We start from the raw sequence: 22407 nt of genomic DNA, 5'->3' as shown, positions 1-22407 counted from the left end.
AAGATGATTTCATGCCTCATGAGTTCGATCGTACATCAAAATAGTGCATCGTTCGATTCATGACATAATGGTTTCGACATTCATAGTCCTTATAAAAACATTGTTTGACTTGGTAATGTAACAACCATCCATCAAAGTTCAAAAAGTATTAGTAGACAGCTCTCTCACAAACAAAAGCAGCATCTGTAAAATATAAAGGCAAGCATATACATTACAGAGATACATTCGAAAGCATCCAATCAGCACAAAAACAAACCTTGCAAATAATATGAAAATTATTTGTGGTTCGATTGCAAATAAGAACTATCCACCAAATAAAAATAAATGTTAGTAGATAATTCTCTAGCAAACTAGTTTGGACTTTCATAATGACGAATGCTCTAGTAACATCATTAAAGGCAATCCCATACTGTTTTTCTACTTCTACTGCGAACAATGACACAGTGTAGGGTCTGGTAAATGCAAGGAAGTCAGGCAATGCATTGGATTTGTCCAGCCCTAAAGGGTTATCAATTTCCTGAATGGAAACGTATCTAAAATATCCAATCCCTAACATATGGAAGTAGGACGCAAGAATTTATACTGCATCCGTATCAGCTGACCAGATCATCACAATAGTATTTTATAACGCATTTGTAATTTGCACCACTATTCTGGTATCACCTTTCTTCTTTATTCCAAGGTAGAAAGCCTAACGTCATCATAGTGAGGATTAAAAACACCAATATTTCTATTTCAAACGAATTCGTTTATAGAGCTCTGTTTAATATGTTCATCTGAGCAATTGTAAGTGTTTCCTAATAACACGAGTCGGTTGTCATATCTGGTCCCAACAATAACATACTAAATAACTAGAGGTTTTCAACGAGTGTGACTAGCTGGTCTTAACTTACAAAATCGGTGCGGTGCCCGAGGACTTTTTATGAGAATTTTAAAGTTTTTAGTATGTTGGCTATTCAGATTTATTTTACTGCCTTTCACACCGCTGTTATTAGGTCCAAGTTGATCAGCTGTTCAGCCCGATCACGACGATGATAAGTACTGGTCGATGACTTTTGGAAGCATTATCAGGACTAAAGTTGTAGGACGTTTAAATAGCGATTCATAATCTAACACCATGGATACAGGCCCTCAGTCGTCGGCAGACTGCATGACATACCTGTCCCATCATTAATTCATTTTAGAGTGTATGCTGACGCGGATATTCACACCAAACAAAATGTAGGCTGTACATCATTGGACTAATTTCTGTCATCGAAAGTAGTACGTCGTTGGCCCATCTATCAGTTAACCAACATCGTAGACATCGGGTAAAGAAGACAAAATTGAGAATGGAAATGGGTTACGTGTCAAAGAGACAACAACCCGACTAAGGAGCAGATAGCAGCCGAAGACAACCAATGGGTCCTTAATTTAATGCAGCGAGAAAATTCCGCGCCTGTATACGGATCATTTATCTCCCAATTGATACGATATTACCGCGCCTGTATTTCCTATCATGATTTTCTTGATAGAGGGTTACTGCTCACAGGAAACATTATCTCCATGTTCAAAAGGAAAGAGAAATTACGTATGGTGTCGCTTAGCCTTCACAGCCCTCACAAGCAAAAAAGAGTATTATAGTTGTGATGACGAACTCAGCTTCATTTCATGGTGTCCCTGTTGGCTAAGAAACTTTGATTGTCCAGTCAGAAAACTATCAATTGTTGAAATGTTCATATCATAAAGATGTTTTTGAAACTATTGTATCTAGAGATTTACGTGTTGTATTTTTAGATACATTTCTAAACGTAGTTGTCGTCTGTAATATACCTGCTTGTGTCATAGCGCAATATATATGGGATTGTTTAATGCAATTTGTTGTGCAATGTCGATTTTCATTTGATATGCATCTGTTTTCGGTGTTCGGATGTTAAACAAATTGACGTGCAAGACAGTGGGCTTAACATGAATTTATTTCCTGTTCTGTTTTGAAACGTTCTCCCGCGCACGTTTTATATCTCCTTGAACCAACCTCATTTGATTTATACCAAATCTCTAGTAAAATACTAATGCATTCATATTTCTATTTGAACAAATTAACAAGAACAAAAAAACAAAGACAAATGGAATAAAAGTGAACTATTCCTAGTGTGATTTTAGAAATGAATGAAAATTGATAATGTGCAAATTAGAGTTATTTTTCTGTGAATAGCACTTAATAAAATCAAAGACGTCCTTTATCCCCTTTTACAAAATGATGAAATACATGATAAAATGTTCCATAAATTATCTGGCTTAGATGTTTTATCAATGTTTCAAGATTTATATGAAAGTAAGATAGCATGGTTTTATCTTTAAACAGATCTAGTCTTAATTTATCTTTTATGATAAACTCTTCGAGGAAATGTTTCTCGTTTTAAATCATATTGCATAGTTAATAAAGTATATCTTCTCAAAGGATTTTTAAACATCTTCTCTCTCAAATCTCAAGGTTGTGATCCCCTAAGCGGAGTTAAGTGAAACACATTCTTATAATAAATCGTTGTACCACAGATAAAACTCCTAATATTGGCTAAGATAAATGTTTTTTTATAGTAATTGGTTTAACAGTTACTATTATACACAAATAGAAGTTTTTAACGACCTTGACCGGCTATACAGCCCTTGCACGGTCGGCTTTACTAGTATATATAAGGTATTCTCATTTTATTCGGATAGAAACGGAAATGCGGAATGTAACATGGGGGCAACAACCAGATATGAGAGAGCAGCTCGATGCATAAATTGAAAAAAAACGTAACACGATTTATCAATTTGTTTGTTAATCGGAGAAAACATAAAATGAACAAGATCTTTTTAAAAATCAGATTTGAAAATTCGCACCTACCATTTGTTTAACTAAAGATATGCGTTGTCCCATTGATAAAAATACTTGAACAAGGTCGGGTAGAATAAATAGTGATAAACAAATGTTAAACATTCAAGGTCACAAATGGTTTAGAGAATTTATATGTTTACAATTTAATTTGGGGGTTGGGGGGTCTACTCCACTGTTTTTCTTATAATTAAAACCAAATAACTACAAAATGGTCAATTCAATTTTTTACAAAAATATCGATATGTGTTAGCCATGACTTCTTTGACAAAGTATCCATATTTATCTCCTTTTTTGGTGATAGGTAAACACTAAAGATGAATTAACAGATAGTATGGAGAGGACATCGATTACAATGGTAGAGAAGCAACTCACAAGTTTAATATTAACGAACGTAAAATCAATGCAAAAGCTGTCGAGGAATGGTAGAGCTCTTGCAATTTTTGTGAAAACAAAGCTGGTTAGTTGTTGAATAGAAACGTGTATCGGGCAAAAGAAAGTGTGTGTCAAAATAACGATAAAAACGAACAAAATAATCTATACATAACACTTAATTTTACAAAATTAAAAGCACACTTCACAATTTGAACAGTAAAGATATGTATTACGTAGGTGGAAATTCAATTAAAACATAACCTTAAACTGCTTAACAAAAGTCTAGACATAATAATATTTTTCGGGTAGAAAGGTGGGTGGAAACTCCCACTTTGTTGTGTACATAACCAGGATACTAACAATGTTCAAGTTCATTGTAATAAATGAGTATATATATGCACATGCACATGTACATGATAACATATTGATTTTCTTTGGTCTTGTGTGCTCTACATTCATATCTTAGCAGAACTTTTTATGCAGTGTTGCTAGCTATTGGTCATGTCCTTTAATTTTAAGATTCAAATAAAAACGATACGACATTTCCTGCAGAAAGGAAGAAAATACGATTTTTTTTGGGAAAATAATTCAAATCGTTCTTCTAAATTGGACGGGGCACATCTAAAATCCATGTTACTCTCGTAGTTTGAATATTGTTAAAGAAATGTAATTGGAATAACAAATGACACATAATAAATACCCACACAATGACAAGTACTACACATGCAGAGACCTGAGTAAAAAATATATTTAAACGTGTCCACAATAAGAGGTTGACATCTGCAATTTCTGTGCATAGTTCGAAACAAGAGAAAAAAAATCATTTGAAATACACATAACGAAGCGAATGAACGCCTATTAACATTTTTAAGTACTAACAACATTATGTTTCATTCATGGGTAACAATAAAAAATCAAATCTTTTGAAAATAGGGGATGAAGATCTGATGAGTTAAGCACTCTCTTCAACTGATATTTATAGTTTGTTCTTTTATACCACTGTTCCATGTTAGAGAGAGGTCGCGCCGTCAAGCTAGTTCTATCCCGCCACAGTCAGTATGTACATGTTATTTGGTTATTTACTGAATATCATATTTGTTGTTTTTTTTAAGTATATTTATAAATCAGATCGGTAGTTTTCTCGTTTGAACTGTTTTACATTTCTCATTACGGGACTTTTCATAGCTTACTATGCGGTATGAGTTTACTCATTGTTGAAGGCTGTACGTTTACCTATAGTTGTTTCTTTCTGTGTCATTTTGTCTCTTGTGGAACGTTGTCTCATTGGCAACCATACCACATCTAATAATATGTATATATATATAACAATTTTATACTACCATTTAAGATAATATATATATATATTTGTCATGCATCCGATTTCACCTTGAGAGATGCACACGCCTGATGAAGCTAATTTGTTTAGCGAAATATTGCGTATTTCTATTTAAAATCTTATAGAACTTTTTAATGTATTAACTAGTGTGTTTAAGTTATATTCTTAGACATTTATATAATTTTAATTCAGTAACTGTATCAGTTTATTTTCACAAACTGATCCACGCTAAAATAGATTGAATGTTGATTGTTGCTATTTTTAGACATTATATATATATATATATTATCTTAAATGGTAGTTTAAAATTATTATAATGTTGAGGCATAGATGTAACAGGGATTGTGATTGATTTTCATATGATGAAGACGTAATCTTTCTATTTTTTAAATTGGTGTTTGGAGCTGGCATGTAAAAAGTAAAATCACAAAAATACTGAACTCAGATGAAAATCAAATCAAAAAGTCCCTGATGACATGGCAAAATAACTGCTAATAGTCCTTTACGTATCATTGTCATTTTCCTTAGTTTCTTTTGTTACCGACTCGGGCCCCTTTTTAATTCGTTTTTCGTTTTTGCTGTTGGTTTTTTTTCTGTATTTGCTAGAGGTAAAGGGAAGGGTTGAGATCGTACTAAACATGTTAATCCCATCGCATTTTTGAGCCAGTTCTAAGTCAGAAGCTTCTGGCCTTTGTCAGTCTTGTCTGATTTTAATTTTAGTCCATTTATTTGTTTAGGAGTTTAGTTTGGCTGGCGTCCATATTCACTGAACTATTACACATGCTTGTTAAAGGGCCAGCTGAAGCCGTCCTCGGGGTGCTGGATTTTGCGATGTGTTGAATTGAAGTCCAATAGCTGGCCTGGGTTGTTATCTCTTTGACACATTCTAAATTTCCAATTTAAATTTTATCTTCCACAATAATAATTTATCTAGATACAATGTGGCAAGCTCTAAATCTTTCTAGTCGACAAAAATTGTTGACACGCAAATCTCCAAATTAAAGAAATATATAACATGAAACCAGCACTGACAAGTTTTTTTTTTGGCAGGAATACGAGTATGTTACGGTCAAACTAGATTTCTTTAATACATAAACCCTCCTTGAATTTCCATCGGCGAAACATGGTTTATTCCCTTGTTTATTTGGACTGTGAACAAGCCGTTGTAAACTTAGATTGGTACTTTCATATATTTTGTCCTTTTTTGGTTTGTTATTCTATTCTTTTACATCTTGTTCTTGTGATGTGTTGTTACGTCACAATAAAATAGAGAATGGAAATGGGGAATGTGTCAAAGACAACCCTATGTGAGATATATTAACTTTATTTCCTTCTTATCGAAGATTTTGCATGTATTAAACAGTTTTGTACAATAATAATATTTACATATTGATCAAGACATCAGAGTGATTGAATGATTTAAATGTCATATATTGATAAGAGCGATTGAATCGGTTGAATGTCACTTTAAAGTAAATGATAATACTGAATCAGTTGAATGTCACTTTAAAGTAAATGATAATATTTCTGAAGGTAAGTTAACTGTTAAAGTTAAAAAAAACGCTGCACATCCGTTGAACATGTGTAATACAAGTTTTTGAGAAATGAATACTGTTATCATTATCCAGATCATATTCCGTATAACATGACAAAAGTGTTGCTGTGAATGTGGATGATGTAAGATTGTCTATATACACACTGTACACAATCGGATTAATACTTATTAAGTCCTCCCAAAGCTTCGCTCTTAAGTTTGATAGACGATCGCACATACACATGATATGTTCAATAACGTTATAGAAAAACTGTCCACATTTATCGCATAAGAGAGGCGACTCTTCTGTTCGGATGACGGGACAAAGGTCAACAATATATTTAGCTTCTTCTTTGAAGTTAGGATTAGTTTTAGCCAAGCTCTGTGTGGTACAATGTGTTTGTGAATTTTACGGAAAATTTCAAAGTCACTGTCAACTGATATTCTTTGTTGCCATCTGTTGTTTTCAGAATTCGCTATGGAAGTGGAAATATATCTGTTCCACACAGCTTTACTTGGGAATCTGCCTGTTTTCACGAAATCTTCAACAAAGTTTATCAAATCATATTTAACGGCTATTCTGATTAGATCTGGTACAAAACCATCTTGCTTTTTGGCACATTTGTTTCTAAATTCTAAAAGTCGTAGTAATAGTAAACGTTTTGGTAATAAGATATTGTCGATTCTACATAATCTTCCAAAAAATTGTAACTTACACTTGTCAATATAGCACTCCACAGGAAGCCAACCGAGTAGGCTTGTGCACTTGTCAGATCGTGTTCGTGCAGGAAGCCCTTGAATTATTTTACATATATATTTGTGAGAACGTTCTAACATTGTTAATTCAGTATTTGAAAGACCATATCAAAGCTCACAAGAAAACAATTGCCTTTGGATAACACATCTGAAATACTATTTTGGAGCACCTTAATGGATTTAGGAAGGTTGGGTGTATAACGGATTTCATTACAGATAACGCAGTTGCACGCAAAATTCGGCATGCATTTAAAGTTCTTGACATGCTCTTAAATTCGGCATTTAATATAATTTCAACATGCTTGGTTGATGTTACTACTGGAATGTCCGCTCCGTTGTGTTTCAATGGTTGACTGATGGTAGCACATTTTGAAGAACAAAATTTCAGTACTTCATTGTTTGCTGATGAGAATCTGAAGCCCCAATTTTCGCTATATGTTTGGCAAATTCCTATTAAAGTTTTCATACCTTTTGATGTTGTAGATATAAGAGCAATGTCGTCCGCTTGTAAGGTACTGCTTACGCGAAGATTGAATAGCATACTTCCATAAAGACTTTCATCTAATTGTCTAAGAAGATCATTAATGAACACTGAATAAAAAACAGCAGACAGCAACCCACCTTGTCTTACGCCTCTTTTGAGTTTGAACCATTTTGAACACTTTCCTTTAAATTGCAAACAGCTTCGCATGTTCTGGTACATTTCATAGATCAACAGCCAAGTTAAACCCCGAACTCCATATATATACCACTTAACTAATAGTCCTTTGTGCCATAGAGTATCAAATGCTTTCATGCTGTCCAGAAGTGTGACGATAATATTGCCATGACGCTCTAAGTTATGGTGTACGACTTCTCGCATGTTAAAACTTGCATGTGTGCTAGATAATGTCTTTTGATAGGCAACTTGTGATTGGTGTGTAAAGTTGTGATGAAGCGATGGTAAACGAGTATATAATGCCTTTTCAAACAGTTCTGATATGCTACACAGAAGAGAAATTCCCCGATATGAATTAGGATTAGACTTTGATTTGTTTCCACCTTTGAATAGAGGTATGATACAACTGTCTTTCCAGCTTATCGGTGTGTAGCATGTTTCCAATACAAGATTAAACAAACTACAAAGATGACGCTGAAGTAGCTTTCCGCCGTATTTCAAATGTTCGTAACAGATTCCATCTAACCCTGGAGATTTGTTACACGGCAAATTGTCACAAAGTTTATATAGTTCGTCGAAAGTAAATTCCTCGATATTTTCGTTTGTGTTTGTACGGACAGTTTCTAAGAAGTCGTTGATGGTACTATCGATAGCTTTTTCATTCACAGGGTTGATCAAGTTGCTATCGAAACTGAATACAGATTGGAAATGAGTAACCCAACCGTCACGTATTTCGTCTGAAGAAATGAGGTAAATACCGCTAATATTTAATTGTTGACAATGCGATACACTTTTGCGTCCACTTTTTATCACAGACCATGCAAAACGTTGATCACATTCGACAGATTCTTCGATTTTACGATTTATTTCACTAATGTAGTTTTCATATGCTAGCTCAAAATGTTTTCTAAAATTCAGTTTAGCGCTTTTGTAATCACTGTAATGTTTGTCATTACGGTCATGAAATTTGCCATTCTCAATCCATGTTCGACGTTGTAATCTCATAATTGTATGATATTCTTTCACAGCCTTTGTCCAATACGGTTTTAAATGTTTTACGTACTGTTTACCGGGAAGAGTTTCCATATCGGCTCTCAAAATAGCATAGACTATTTTGCTATAGTATTGTTCAATATTAGCCGGAGTAGCAGTTGGTGTTTTAATGTCCCATAAGAATTGTGACACGGCAAAGGAATAGTCGGCAATAGCACCGTTCTGTACAGCTTTAGTATATGATATACGCCATTGAACAGTAAGATCGTCGTCTTTAGATACATAGTTTGTATTGTCCGATAGTGCAAACGAACATCTAATGGGCTAATGGTCTGAAACGTTAAACATATCTTCATCAGGGACTTGGATTTTGGAAAATTTGGTGAGATTTTCAATGCTAACAATTATATGATCAATGGCGGTTTTTGGTCCTCCTTGATAAGACTGAAAGGTACAAACTGGTCCATTTCCATTTGTTTCCAGATGTAGAGAACGCATATTACATTGCTGCATAAATGATTGAAAACTGTCACTTCGTTTATCATAATCGAACGTGTATCTTGGACCTTCAATTTTACAATTGAAATCTCCCATAAGGACAACAGTTCCCATAGTTGAATAAATGTTATAGACATCTATCAGAATTTCAACTTCTTTCGAGAATAATTCATAACTTTGTGTTACTGCTGGTAGATAAACAGATATGAGATAAATGTTTGGTGTGTCTGGAACATTTAATTCGTTCCCCGTTATTCTATTACACGGAATGTCCAGTGTAAATGGTAGTGTAAAATTGTTATCATGTTGAGGCATAGATGTAGCAGGGATTGTGCTTGATTTTCATATGATGAAGACGTAATCTTTCTATTTTTTAAATTGGGGTTTGGAGCTGGCATGTAAAAAGTAAAATCACAAAAATACTGAACTCAGAGGAAAATCAAATCAGAAAGTCCCAAATAACATGGCAAAATAACTGCTAATAGTCCTTTACGTATCATTGTCATTTTCCTTAGTTTCTTTTGTTACCGACTCGGACCCCCTTTAAACTGATTTTTTTTTCGTTTTGCTGTGGGTTTTTTTTCTGTATTTGCTAAAGGTAAAGGGAAGGGTTGAGATCGTACTAAACATGTTAATCTTATCGCATTTTTGAGCCAGTTCTCAGTCAGAAGCTTCTGGCCTTTGTCAGTCTTGTCTGATTTTAATTTTAGTCCATTTATTTGTTAAGGAGTTTAGTTTGGCTGGCGTCCATATTCACTGAACTATCACACATGCTTGTTAAAGGGCCAGCTGACGCCGTCCTCGGGGTGCTGTATTTTTGCGATGTGTTGAATTGAAGTCCAATAGCTGGCCTGGGGTTGTTATCTCTTTGACACATTCTAAATTTCCAATTTAAATTTTATCTTCAACAATAATAATTTATATAGATACAATGTGGCAAGCTCTAAATCTTTCTAGTCGACAAAAATTGTTGATCGACATGCAAATCTCCAAATTAAAGAAAATATAAAACATTTCAATATACATAACATGAAACCAGCACTGACAAGGTTTTTTTTTTTTGACAGGAATACGAGTTTGTAACGGTCAAATTAAATTTCTTTAATACATAAACCTTCCTTGAATTTCCATCGGCGAAACATGGTTTATTCCCTTGTTTATTTGGGCTGGGAACAAGCCGTTGTATACTTAGATCGGTTCTTTCGTATATTTTGTCCTTTTTTTGGTTTGTTATTCTATTCTTTTACATCTTGTTCTTATGATGTGTTGTTACGTCACAATAAAATTGAGAATGGAAATGAGGAATGTGTCAAAGACAACCCTATGTGAGATGAGGTTTGGAGCTCATTACCGTGTGTAACCCAGAACATTCGTTGTGTGTCTGTTTCAAGTCAGGACTCTATATGATGTGGTTGTTGTCGGTTTCTGTCTGTCATTATTGCTTGTTGTTTATATTATAATTAAGGGCACTACATATATATGTGATATCCCATTGAAATTCAACGCAATGTATAGTGGGTTTGATAATAAGGTAACATTTTACACTTTTTTTCTGTAGATTTACCAATAGCACGCCGTCAATTGAGTTCCGTCCCTGTAAAGATATTTTTCCGTATTTATACATGTACAGTAGAAAAAAGCAATTTCCCCATCTTTAATTTAATGTTGTCGGTTCATATACATAAATACAAAGAAAAAAAACATTTTTTGTTGTTTCATCATATGATTTTTAGATGCGATGTATATCATATCTAAAATTGAATTTAGGCCGTTGAAAGTTTCAACCGGAATTGTTGTTGAGTTAGATTTCTATCCGTTCATTTTCCTGACTGATCTGAAAGAGGATTCTACTAAATATATTGTTTTGAATTGGATATCACTTATCCTAAAGAATGAGTGTGAGGGATGTTCGAGTAAAATTATATAGAATAATTTGTCATATACTTATTTTAACATCATTGAATTAGTCCATATCAATGGTGGTCTTTGAGCAAATCAAATAAACAGTTCCTGCACAGCTTGTTAAAGATTTTCTTGGTAACATTACATATAAAATATATTTATTAGAACGACTTATATGTACTTAGCAGGATTTACACACTTTTTTGATTTTCAATAACTAATCAAAACTGATAAACGTATGTTTGTATGATTGAATGTCTATTTTTAAAACCTGTAAATTCCAAAAAGTGATGAATTTAAGGAAACCGAAACTACCTGTAAAGACGGTAAATCCATTTTAACATGTTAGTATCTCGCTCAAGTTTCAATAAGGATTCATAAACGTAAGTTTGCTTTATTCATTAATTGACATCCCATTGATGATCTATCTGATTTTCGCCTTTAATATTATTAATACAAATATAATTGATTGATTTTGCTTGGGTATTTTTTAATGCATATAATAATATACAAAATCAACCTCATTAATGCTGTAGTAATGCTGAAGTAATACTAAAACCATCTTCAACCGCGCAGATAAAAAAAAACAGAATTATATAATCGTTTATGTAAGTCTCTAAAATAAATAAGCAAAATGAAGGGAATCTTTTTGTTACCCCAATTTTTTGGGCCAAATCGAGTGGGCTAAGTGGTGACTTCAATCTGACATACTGCAACTAGTTAAAAGTAACCCTAAAGCCAGAATCAACATGTCACAACAACGCAGTATGTTTGGAGACATTCTTGACGTCAATGGCCTTCTTCAACTGATGAGGACTCAACAAGAGACCCAAACACGTTTGTCCTAGTGATTACGAACAATCCAACTCGCTTCACTAACACCAAAGTGATGACTGGAATCTAAGACCACGACATCGTCTTCAGTGAAACATATATCGAGGATGAAATAACCATGTAAATGGCAAACCATCCTAAATAAGAAATATTTGACACCCGCGAAAAAATAATAATAGCTGCAAACGAAAGTTCAACAAAAAAAGTAGCCTCCCTTGGTTTACACCAAATGTACGTAAATTAAAATGCCGCCGTGACATATAATACAAACAAAAGAAAAATCAGCGGATGATATCTTCACATCTAATGAAAAAAAGTCCAGCAAACGGTACAGAAAGAACGCCGCTGTACATTCGGAATAACATACAAAATATAATAAGACCTAAAGAGGAAAACCTACAAACAAAAGCATATAAAACGATTCTGGTCATAAATAAGGAATAAATAGACAGACATCAATGGAGTGGCACGACTTCGTAGTGATGGCCTACTACAGTCTCATCATGTAAGACCAAACAACCATACTGAATAAACAGTTTCAATTTGAATTCTCTTCTCAGGAAATATTTGATCCAGGTGAATTCAAATATCGTTGTTATATGTGAGCCCAATACCCATCTGTCAGAACAAGATTCAAATGATTTATAAAAAGATCTGAGCTAATTTAGAATTTGGGAAACGAAATAGAAAATGTCTTTCCATATGGAAAAATGCTATGTCCTCACCATCAGCAGACAAAAACAATACAACTTCCATGGCCTCAATTTTGAATCAGTCAGCAGTGTGACTAAAAAGTATAATCACAAAAATACTAAACTCTGAGGAAAATTCAAAACGGAAAGTCCTTAATCACCTGAGCTGTACATTTATATCAAAACTCATATGGGATGACCATATAAACTATATTTGTAACAAAGCAAATAAAGCCTTCAGATTCCTTAAAAGAAAAATTACACATGATCAACACAAGTACAGGAGAAAGCCTACACAATACTTGTTTAAATAAAAGTAGTCAAAACGTTAACAACTATAATAAGATATTTGAATATTGCTTTTATTAGAATAAATATTGATTTAATTATCAGTAAACTAAAATTATACTGTATACTATTGTTATACACATGTATGGCTCTACAATCGGTCGATGCCTGTATCTTGACATTGCAAAAGGTCGTGTCTCCTTTCTGACTGTTAATGATGTCTTTACACTTAATCTTGTGGATTTTTTTGGTGTACGGATAAAGACTTTAGTCTAAGGTGTATGTTTTTTTGTTATTCATTTACCTATTGGTTTTGAACTAGCTTCAAGTAACTAACTGCGAGTACTCTCAAGTATGTACTTTTTGCCTTTGTTGTTGTGATGTATAGATACCCTGTCACGTCTAGGCTGTGTTTTTGTTGAAAGTTTTTCTGTTTTGTATCGATCTGATGAGCCCTTTTCAGCTGATGTGTATCGTGTATTCTATAAAATAAATGAATCCGCAGTTGTGTGCATTGTAGTAACAATTTAAGAAAGTTTTCAAATATGTACAAGGAAATTGACTTTATTTTTTTAAAAGCAAACATTATAAAAGGTTATATTTTGCATTTAAAACTGTAATCAAAAACTCGACTTTCGCCCAGTTGGACGAACTATCATGTGTTTTGGCCAGGAAAGCATATCTTGTCTAGAAAGTAATACTAAGTATTTGCTTATTATGTCCTCTGGGATTAAATCACTTTCGAAACATTACTGCGCGTAGGTATCTAAATAATCAATCTGTTTTTACGTTACGATATAGTCTTTGATATTTGATGATTAAAAGATGATTGAGTATACGTTCACGAAGAGCTGTACTGCCACACCAAATCTGTTTAAAAGATACCTGAAGGTAAACATATACGGTCGTCAATGATATCTGAAGGTCAACATATACGGTCGTCAATGATAGATAAGTGTCTATACAATATGTCTGTGTCTAACTTCGAATGTAGAAAGAAAAATAAATTCAATGGAAACTTACAAAGAACTTCTGTAATCAGAGAATTTTCTAAATAGCCAAAAGAAAACATCAAAAGATAATCATATCCGGGTTCTGAATGTTGGCAAGTGACAATGTGGCAACGGTAACATAGATGTTTTATATTTCACCCTTACCGAAAAATAAGCCTTAAACAAACACATTGCAGCAAACAAGCGGCAAACATTGCTGCAAGTGTGGAGGAAACATAGTTATGCAAATTAGATTTGCCACAAACTTGCAGCAATTGGTTGCTGTAAACTTCCCGGAATTGTATGCGGCCGTATTTGTCTACATATATATCAATGTCAGGTGTGTACCCTTTATCTCTTTCAAATTACACATCAATTTTTTGTCTTGCATTTATACAAACAGTCATGGAAATTTTTAAAGAACAAATGCACACTTATGAGATTTTAGGAAATACATCTATGAAGGAGGCCTCCGGGTGCGGGAGTTTCTCGCTGCAATGAGGACCTATTGGTGACCTTCTGTTGTGGTCTGTTCTATGGTCGGGTTGTTGTTTCTTTGACACATTCTCCATTTCAATTCTTAATTTTATTTCATTTTAAAAAAAAAGAGGCGTTGGTCATTTTCAAAGGATATCATATACGGGTATTAAGAAATAAAAAAAAAGATAAATCTCAAATATGTATTGAGCTTAGAGCTAGGTAATAATTGCGTTACAGAATTGAAATTATATTTATTAAACAGTATACATTTAATCGGTTACAAAAGTTCATACTTATAATAGCTAGGGATTCCAAACACATAATTGTAAACTTAATTATGTATGATGATGACATTAATTATTTTATTAAATCAACAGTTCTATGATTAATTTGTATATTGAATATCCTATATTATGGAACTTAAATGCCTAATTATCTCTTATATATAACATTTATCAAACATTATCAACATGACCTGCCCATAGTTTCAAATTGTTAGCCTCCAGGACGTGCCAACCATTCATGCCCAGTCAATATTCTGTTAATCTTCAAATGTTCCGACAAACATATACAATGGTCAAAGTTTTCTGCAATCTTACGACAAACATTGATATTTCTACACACTTATCGCAAGCTTGCAGCAAAAAGCTGCAATGTTTGCTGGAAGTTTGCAGTTAGCGGCAAACATCTCTAATTACTATTCTATGTTTTCCTGCAAACGTTTTGTTTGCCACAAACTTGCAGTAAGTGACAAGGATTTCATTTCTATAAGGGCAATTCTCGATCATCTGAATAACAAAAGGAACACACAATAAACGTATGATAAATTCAGTTCAAAAAGCACTTACCTTTAATGAAAATCCATTCTAACAATGTTTAGACAGGAGTGGGTCCAGTAGGACCCCTTTTTTGGCCCCAAAATATAGCAGTTTTAAAAAGTCGTTAAAATGTAAGCTTTTAGCTATAAATTGGAAAGTAGAATAATTCTGCTACATTGATATGGGCTGTTTTTGACAATACAATGCACATATATCGGCTACTAGCATCATTAAGTCATGCTAAATTACTGAAATCCTCTAAATGTTTGCATTATGGTTAATTTTTAGACGGTTTCTGTTTGAAATAGAAGTGGCCGAATTTGTGTTCATTCTTAATATTTCAATGTCATTTGTATTTGATGATAATACATAACTTTTTAAAAAGTTTGAGAATGAACACGGATGCGGCCACTTTCATTTTGGACAAAAACCATCTGAAAAATTACATATTCTGGCATATTTGATAGATTTTTCATATTTGAGCTTGAATTGGAGCGTTTTTATTGACTAAATCAGTTAAAATCTATCATATAAACTAAAGTTGACACTTAAGTGTTTAAAAAGTGTCCAAAATCTTTCATCCGATGAACCTGAAATTTGAGGCCAAAATTGGCCCTTACTGGCATTACTCCTTTAGATAACTCAAAACTTTATGTTACAGTTGAATTATAATCAGTTGGGTATCCAATATGGCAGTTATGTATGTATGGACAGCAGACAAGGAAAGCTGGGGACATGCGTCGTTGTCATTAAATGACAATAGTGCTTATATAAGTTGGTGGCCGACCGAAGATAAATCTAAAAATAGTATGAAAAAGAAAAAGGTAAACATTTTTTCACATTTTTTCTAACTGTATTTTGGAATCATAGTCATAGACAGTAAAAGCAACCCTTATAAATAGCATTGGAAGAAACTATACCTACTATGATTGTGGTTTACAGCGTGATTTTTATCGACACAGTTGCTGCCTCAGATGTCATTGGGTTTTTTTCATAGTTTGATAGAAATATGTTCTCATATTTCTTTTAAATATATAGAAGATACAAATGATGGATAAATATTTCTATAGAAAATCCAACCCTACAATTGTATTATTTCAAAAGTCCAGCAAATCAAAACACTGTTTTATCTAGAAGTTTTTAGTAATAACAATATTATAATCATGAAGACCCTTCAAGAAAAAACAAAAGAAAAAAAAGGTTATGACTCCATAAGAAGGCGCTAACTAAACTTCAACTTCATATAAAAGAAGATAAATGTGCATTATATTTAAATATATTTGAAGGTAAATCCTGAAAAGCGCCTCGGACGCAAGAAATTATTAAACGTGTTGTTCTTTTTTACATCACTGGGTCTATACCTCTGCAGGTGGACTAATAGTCCCCGAGGGTATCATCAGCTCCGTAGTCAGTACTTCGGTACTAACATGATTTAACAAATTTTACTAAAATTGTCCGTTTATAAATTTTGAAATTATTAAGAAACTAAGGTTTCAACTCCCACAGGCAAAGTTGGCTTTAGATGAACTTGGCTATTTAATTATTTTATGTATTTTTGACATATAGCTCTTCAACGGATTTCAGATGCTTGGCTTTGAGCGTTCCTGATGAAGGTATATCCAGAAAAGCGCCTCGGACGCAAGAAATTATTAAACGTGTTGTTTTCAATTTTTTAACTCCCTTCACAAATTCTGAAATAAAGGTTTTCAAAGGATATCGTTTTCTGTTAAAATGTTCCACCTATAAATATTTGAGAGATAACCTCAATAACAAAAATTGAATAATGTTCTATTCTATTGAGAAAAAAAATCTGTCTGTATCAGATAACTTGCTTATATTGATTCTATATAGTAATTCTTCAAGAGTATTAAATAGTTATCAAAGCTACCAGTCAGACGCCCGTTTCGTCTACATAAAAGACACATCAGTTACGCTCAGATAAAAATAGTAAGAAAGCCAAACAAGTACAAAGTTGAAGAGCATTGATGACCCGAAATTCCAATAAGTTGTGCCAAATACGGTTAAGGTTATCTATCCCTGGGATAAGAAAATCCTTAGTTTTTCGAAAAGTTCATACTTTTACAAACAGTAAACTTATATAAAAAATGGCAATATAATTGATATTCGTATCACCACTAAAGTTGTGACCACAGGGCTGGTGTTACACTCGGGGACGAGACGTCAACCAGCAGTGGCATCGACATAGTGGTTTTGATAGTTGTAAAAGGTACAAGGCTTATAATTTAATACGCCAGACGCGTGTTTCGTCTACATAAGACTAGTCAGTGACGCTCAGATCAAAATAGTTAGAATGTTAAACAAATACAAAGTTGATTAGCATTGATGACCTTAACTTCCAAAAGGTTGTGCCAAATACGGCTAAAGCTATCTATGCCTGGGATAAGAAAATCCTTAGTTTTTCGAATACTAGTTATTCATACGTTTGCAATCTAAATTTATAAAAATGACCATACACTTGATATTTATGCCAACTATGATGCTATTACCCTCGAGAAAGAAACGTCCACCATCATTGGCATCGACCCAGTGGTGAAAATAGTTAACAAAGGTACTCGGCTTATGATTTTATACGCCAGACTCGCATTGCGTCTACATAAGACTCATCAGTGACGCTTAGATCAAAACAGTTAGAAAGCCAAACAAGTACAAAAAGAGCACAGATGACCCAAAATTCCCAAAATTGTGCAAAATACGGTTAAGATTATCTATAACTGGGAAAAGAAAATCCTTAGTATTTCGTATAATTCATACTTTTTCAAACAGTAAATTTATAAAAATGACCATATTATATATAGTTATGTCAACACTGAAGTGCTGACTTCTGGGACTGTGTTATCCTAGGGGACGAATGTCCACCAGCAGTGACATCGATCTAGTGGTATCAATAGTTATCAAAAGTACCAGGATTATAATATAATACGCCAGTCGTGCGTTTAGTCTACATTAGACTCATCAGTGACGCTCAGATCAAAATAGTTAGAAAGCCAAACATGTACAAAGTTGAAGAGCATTGGTGACACTAAATTAAAAAATAACGTAAATTACTTGCATGTTTTTTAGTTTAAAAGATATCATAGAAATATAATATGATATCTTATAATGTTACAAAGATTTTCAATAAATTTATCAAGATATCTTATATACTTAAGATATCTTATATACTCTTTTAGTTTATAAAATATGTTATCTTATTCATATGATAATCACATCCGATATGTAAGATTATATTGTATATGTCAACTTTAAATTAAATAAGATATGTCATAAAGAATAAATTTAACTTTTTTTCTTGACAATCTGTCTTATTTATAAGATATCTCAATTTATTATAAGATATCTCATTAAGTATATTAGATCATTAAGGGCATATGATGCAGTCGTCAAACTCTGACATATCGGGAAAAAAACAGTTTTCGACTGTTTGTTATCATTCAAAACTGATTTATCTTGAAAACAAGTTCATGTACCCCCTCTTTTTATAAATGACATTTGGTTCGATAAAGTATGAAGAGTATGTGTATCAATTTTCATGAAAAAGTCTATAGTATAATTTTTTTTAATTTGATAAATAAAGGGCAAAAAATTACGTTATTTTTTTCTAAATTCATGAACATTTGATAAATATGAGTTATTTGTAAAAATAAAATACACAAATGTATAGACCATTCATATAAAACAGAATTTACAAATAATTCAACAAAAAACAGCTTGTGTTTATCTTTTAAAACAAAAAAGTTATCTATTTCTGTCGAAAGGAAAAATACGTCCACAAATCAAAATTTTCAGAAAATATCTGAAATTTCTACCTCAATTTACTCAAAAAGAAGAACATGAAGGTATACATTTTATTACATATTTGAATAAATGAGATAAATATAGTCTATATGCCAATTTCCATCAAAATTTCATTATGGGGTCAAAACTGTATCGTGTGCCCTTAACGTTCCCTTAGGGTTGGTTAAGAAACTTTAAAGTTTTGTACCAATACTATCAATGTCTCCTGTATAGCTAGGTGATCATCAAAACTTTGCTGGTATGTGATCTTGGTTTTTTCTCTCTCAGTCAGATGGAAGAACTAAAGCGAGTTTACCAAAAGATTATGCGGAAGAAAGAGACCAATTCACAGGGCGCGAATATACTCATCGATTCTCTATCAGGAATGGTGCTATAAATGTAGAAAAAATACGGAAATGGTGGAAAGACATTAAAGATAAGGGAGGATACCATTTTCTGTTTAACAATTGTTGTGATGCAGTTGTACAGGCTCTTCGGGGAGGAGGAATTGGAATAGAGATGTCCTTAATTAGAAAACCTGAGGATATGATTGGACTCGGGAAAGAACTAGAAAAGAAATAGTTTTACTATGACGCTCTATATATGAAACGCATTTATAATCTTTCAAGTTGTAACTTTTATTCTCAAGTGTTATGTTTTCCTTTCAAAGGTCGATGGTTTTCTCCGGGCACTCCGACTTCCTCCACCAATAAAAACTGGCCGCCAATAAATAGCCCAAACGCGGTGCTTAAAAGTAGCACTTAAACACCAAAAATCAATTAAATCAGTTGTGTAACACGTCTACAATAAAACGTTTTAAAGTCTGAAAATCAGACATGTTATCATTTAGGTAACCAAATATCAAAATACTGGCAAATCTGCAAATAAACTGATTCAACAAATAAGCCCATAGGTTAAACATTCCAATGCTTCAACATTTCAACGTTTTTACAACGTATGACTAATGTCGTAACACCTTAAAACCATTATACATGGTTAGACATTCCACTGGATAATGACAAGTATCTGTTAGAGGTTGTTTTTCAAAATATTACTTTCAATAATTAACATAATTAAAATTAAACAAAACAAATACTATAAAGACCATTTTAATGTTTCCTTCAAATATGCATGGTATCACATATTTTAAAATCACAGTGAAAACAAATCGTGTGAAAATGTGAAAATAAATTTCAAAACCTGAAAATTTAGTTCACACTTATGAGACACTTTTTCATTATTTAGCTTTTAATTCAAAATTTCAGTCTATCATACAATGTTACAATTTCATTGTTTTTTGTTTTTTTTTGTTTTTTTGTTTTGTTTCTTAACCATGTTTTTAACAGAACTAACAGATGTTTACAATTTTACCACTTTATCTTAAAAAAAAGCTTAAAAACTATTTTCAAAGTTCTAAATGAAATAAAAACTATCATGTTAATTTATGTTGTTTTTGAATCAATGTGTGAGCAAGTTTTATCACATATTTTACTCACGGATGGGCATCAAAAAACTATTTAGATATACAATTGTCTATACCTGGTACTGTGTTTGCCGATTGAGATAATTTTTAGGCCACTTTTAATCATATAGCTATTCACGTGTATCTGTTTTTATACATCCTTTGCTTTTTGATAGTTAGCATTTAGTGTTCATCAGTGGCGTAGCTGCAGCGTAGCATTGTAAGCATGTCTAACAAATATTTTGAGCTCTTTTGGTACAAAACGAATTTAACGATAATCGCTCATATTCTAGGGGGCTGCAGCAATCAGCTGAATCACAGTAGCTCACCAATACCAACAATTACAACACTCAGAGATCAGAAGAAACAAATCAATATAAAGATGGCATCAAGCCTTCAACAAACCTAACTTAATAGATACAATAAGATATGGTATGAGTGCCAATAATCGAGACCAAATCACAGTTTGTAAAGGTAAAACATTGGGGTAAACGTACGGTCTTTAACAAGGAGCATTTGCTGACATCGAACAGCAAGCTATAAAGGGTCCTAAAAACTGCTAGTTTAAATCCATTAAATGGGAAAACCAACGGTCTAGTCTATATAAAAACAAGAAACGAGAAAAACTTATGAACCAAATCAACAAACGACAACTAATGAACATCAGGTTCCTGACTTAAGACGGGTGCAAACATATGCAGAGGATTTCAATGTTAAAATACGTACCAACCTTCACCCTTACCAGAAACAATAGTTTTACTTCACAACATAGAAAGACTTAAATTTTTATATGTTACTGTCTATACTTACTGCTTATAGTCTTAAACCGTTTTATTACGATTGCATTTTTCTTTTTTCATTTTATTTTGTGCAAATATTTTTCATTGTATTTATTTTTATTTTTTTCGGATCATTTGTCAAAATTCTATTGTTATTTGAGGATATTAATTTTGTTAAGTGATTGTTCTTTGAGGTATATATTTTGCTATCATTTATATTGTCTTTAGTTCCAAAAATATTTAACATATACATACATTTCTGCTGTTTCTCAATAGATGATTTAATTTTTCTGTTTCTATTTTGATTGTTTAATTGCCTGCATTTTTTAAGACATGAATATGTTTTCCTTGGTATTTGTTTCTCTTTATTTGGTGTTGATTAGTGTTTCTATATAGACGATTTCGTGATAAGATACACTTAGGATTCCGGGCACTCCGACTTCCTCCACCAATAAAAACTGGCCGCCAATAAATAGCCCAAACGCGGTGCTTAAAAGTAGCACTTAAACACCAAAAATCAATTAAATCAGTTGTGTAACACGTCTACAATAAAACGTTTTAAAGTCTGAAAATCAGACATGTTATCATTTAGGTAACCAAATATCAAAATACTGGCAAATCTGCAAATAAACTGATTCAACAAATAAGCCCATAGGTTAAACATTCCAATGCTTCAACATTTCAACGTTTTTACAACGTATGACTAATGTCGTAACACCTTAAAACCATTATACATGGTTAGACATTCCACTGGATAATGACAAGTATCTGTTAGAGGTTGTTTTTCAAAATATTACTTTCAATAATTAACATAATTAAAATTAAACAAAACAAATACTATAAAGACCATTTTAATGTTTCCTTCAAATATGCATGGTATCACATATTTTAAAATCACAGTGAAAACAAATCGTGTGAAAATGTGAAAATAAATTTCAAAACCTGAAAATTTAGTTCACACTTATGAGACACTTTTTCATTATTTAGCTTTTAATTCAAAATTTCAGTCTATCATACAATGTTACAATTTCATTGTTTTTTGTTTTTTTTTTGTTTTTTTGTTTTGTTTCTTAACCATGTTTTTAACAGAACTAACAGATGTTTACAATTTTACCACTTTATCTTAAAAAAAAGCTTAAAAACTATTTTCAAAGTTCTAAATGAAATAAAAACTATCATGTTAATTTATGTTGTTTTTGAATCAATTTGTGAGCAAGTTTTATCACATATTTTACTCACGGATGGGCATCAAAAAACTATTTAGATATACAATTGTCTATACCTGGTACTGTGTTTGCCGATTGAGATAATTTTTAGGCCACTTTTAATCATATAGCTATTCACGTGTATCTGTTTTT

At 32.7% G+C, this 22407-nt stretch overlaps 1 long non-coding RNA gene across 1 annotated transcript; it reads left to right on the top strand.

Annotated features, from left to right (window-relative positions):
• The first annotated feature begins 11209 nt into the window (after positions 1–11209).
• On the top strand, positions 11210–21342 carry LOC143085224 (uncharacterized). The gene is made up of 3 exons (XR_012981278.1): positions 11210–11292; positions 15675–15837; positions 19097–21342. It is a non-coding gene; the product is annotated as an uncharacterized LOC143085224 (long non-coding RNA).
• The last annotated feature ends 1065 nt before the right edge of the window (positions 21343–22407 follow it).

Source organism: Mytilus galloprovincialis, chromosome 8 (assembly GCF_965363235.1).
Source record: "Mytilus galloprovincialis chromosome 8, xbMytGall1.hap1.1, whole genome shotgun sequence".
NCBI lineage: Eukaryota > Metazoa > Mollusca > Bivalvia > Mytilida > Mytilidae > Mytilus > Mytilus galloprovincialis.
Note: the sequence above shows the minus strand (reverse complement) of the source record. Positions and strands in the feature narration are given on the sequence as shown.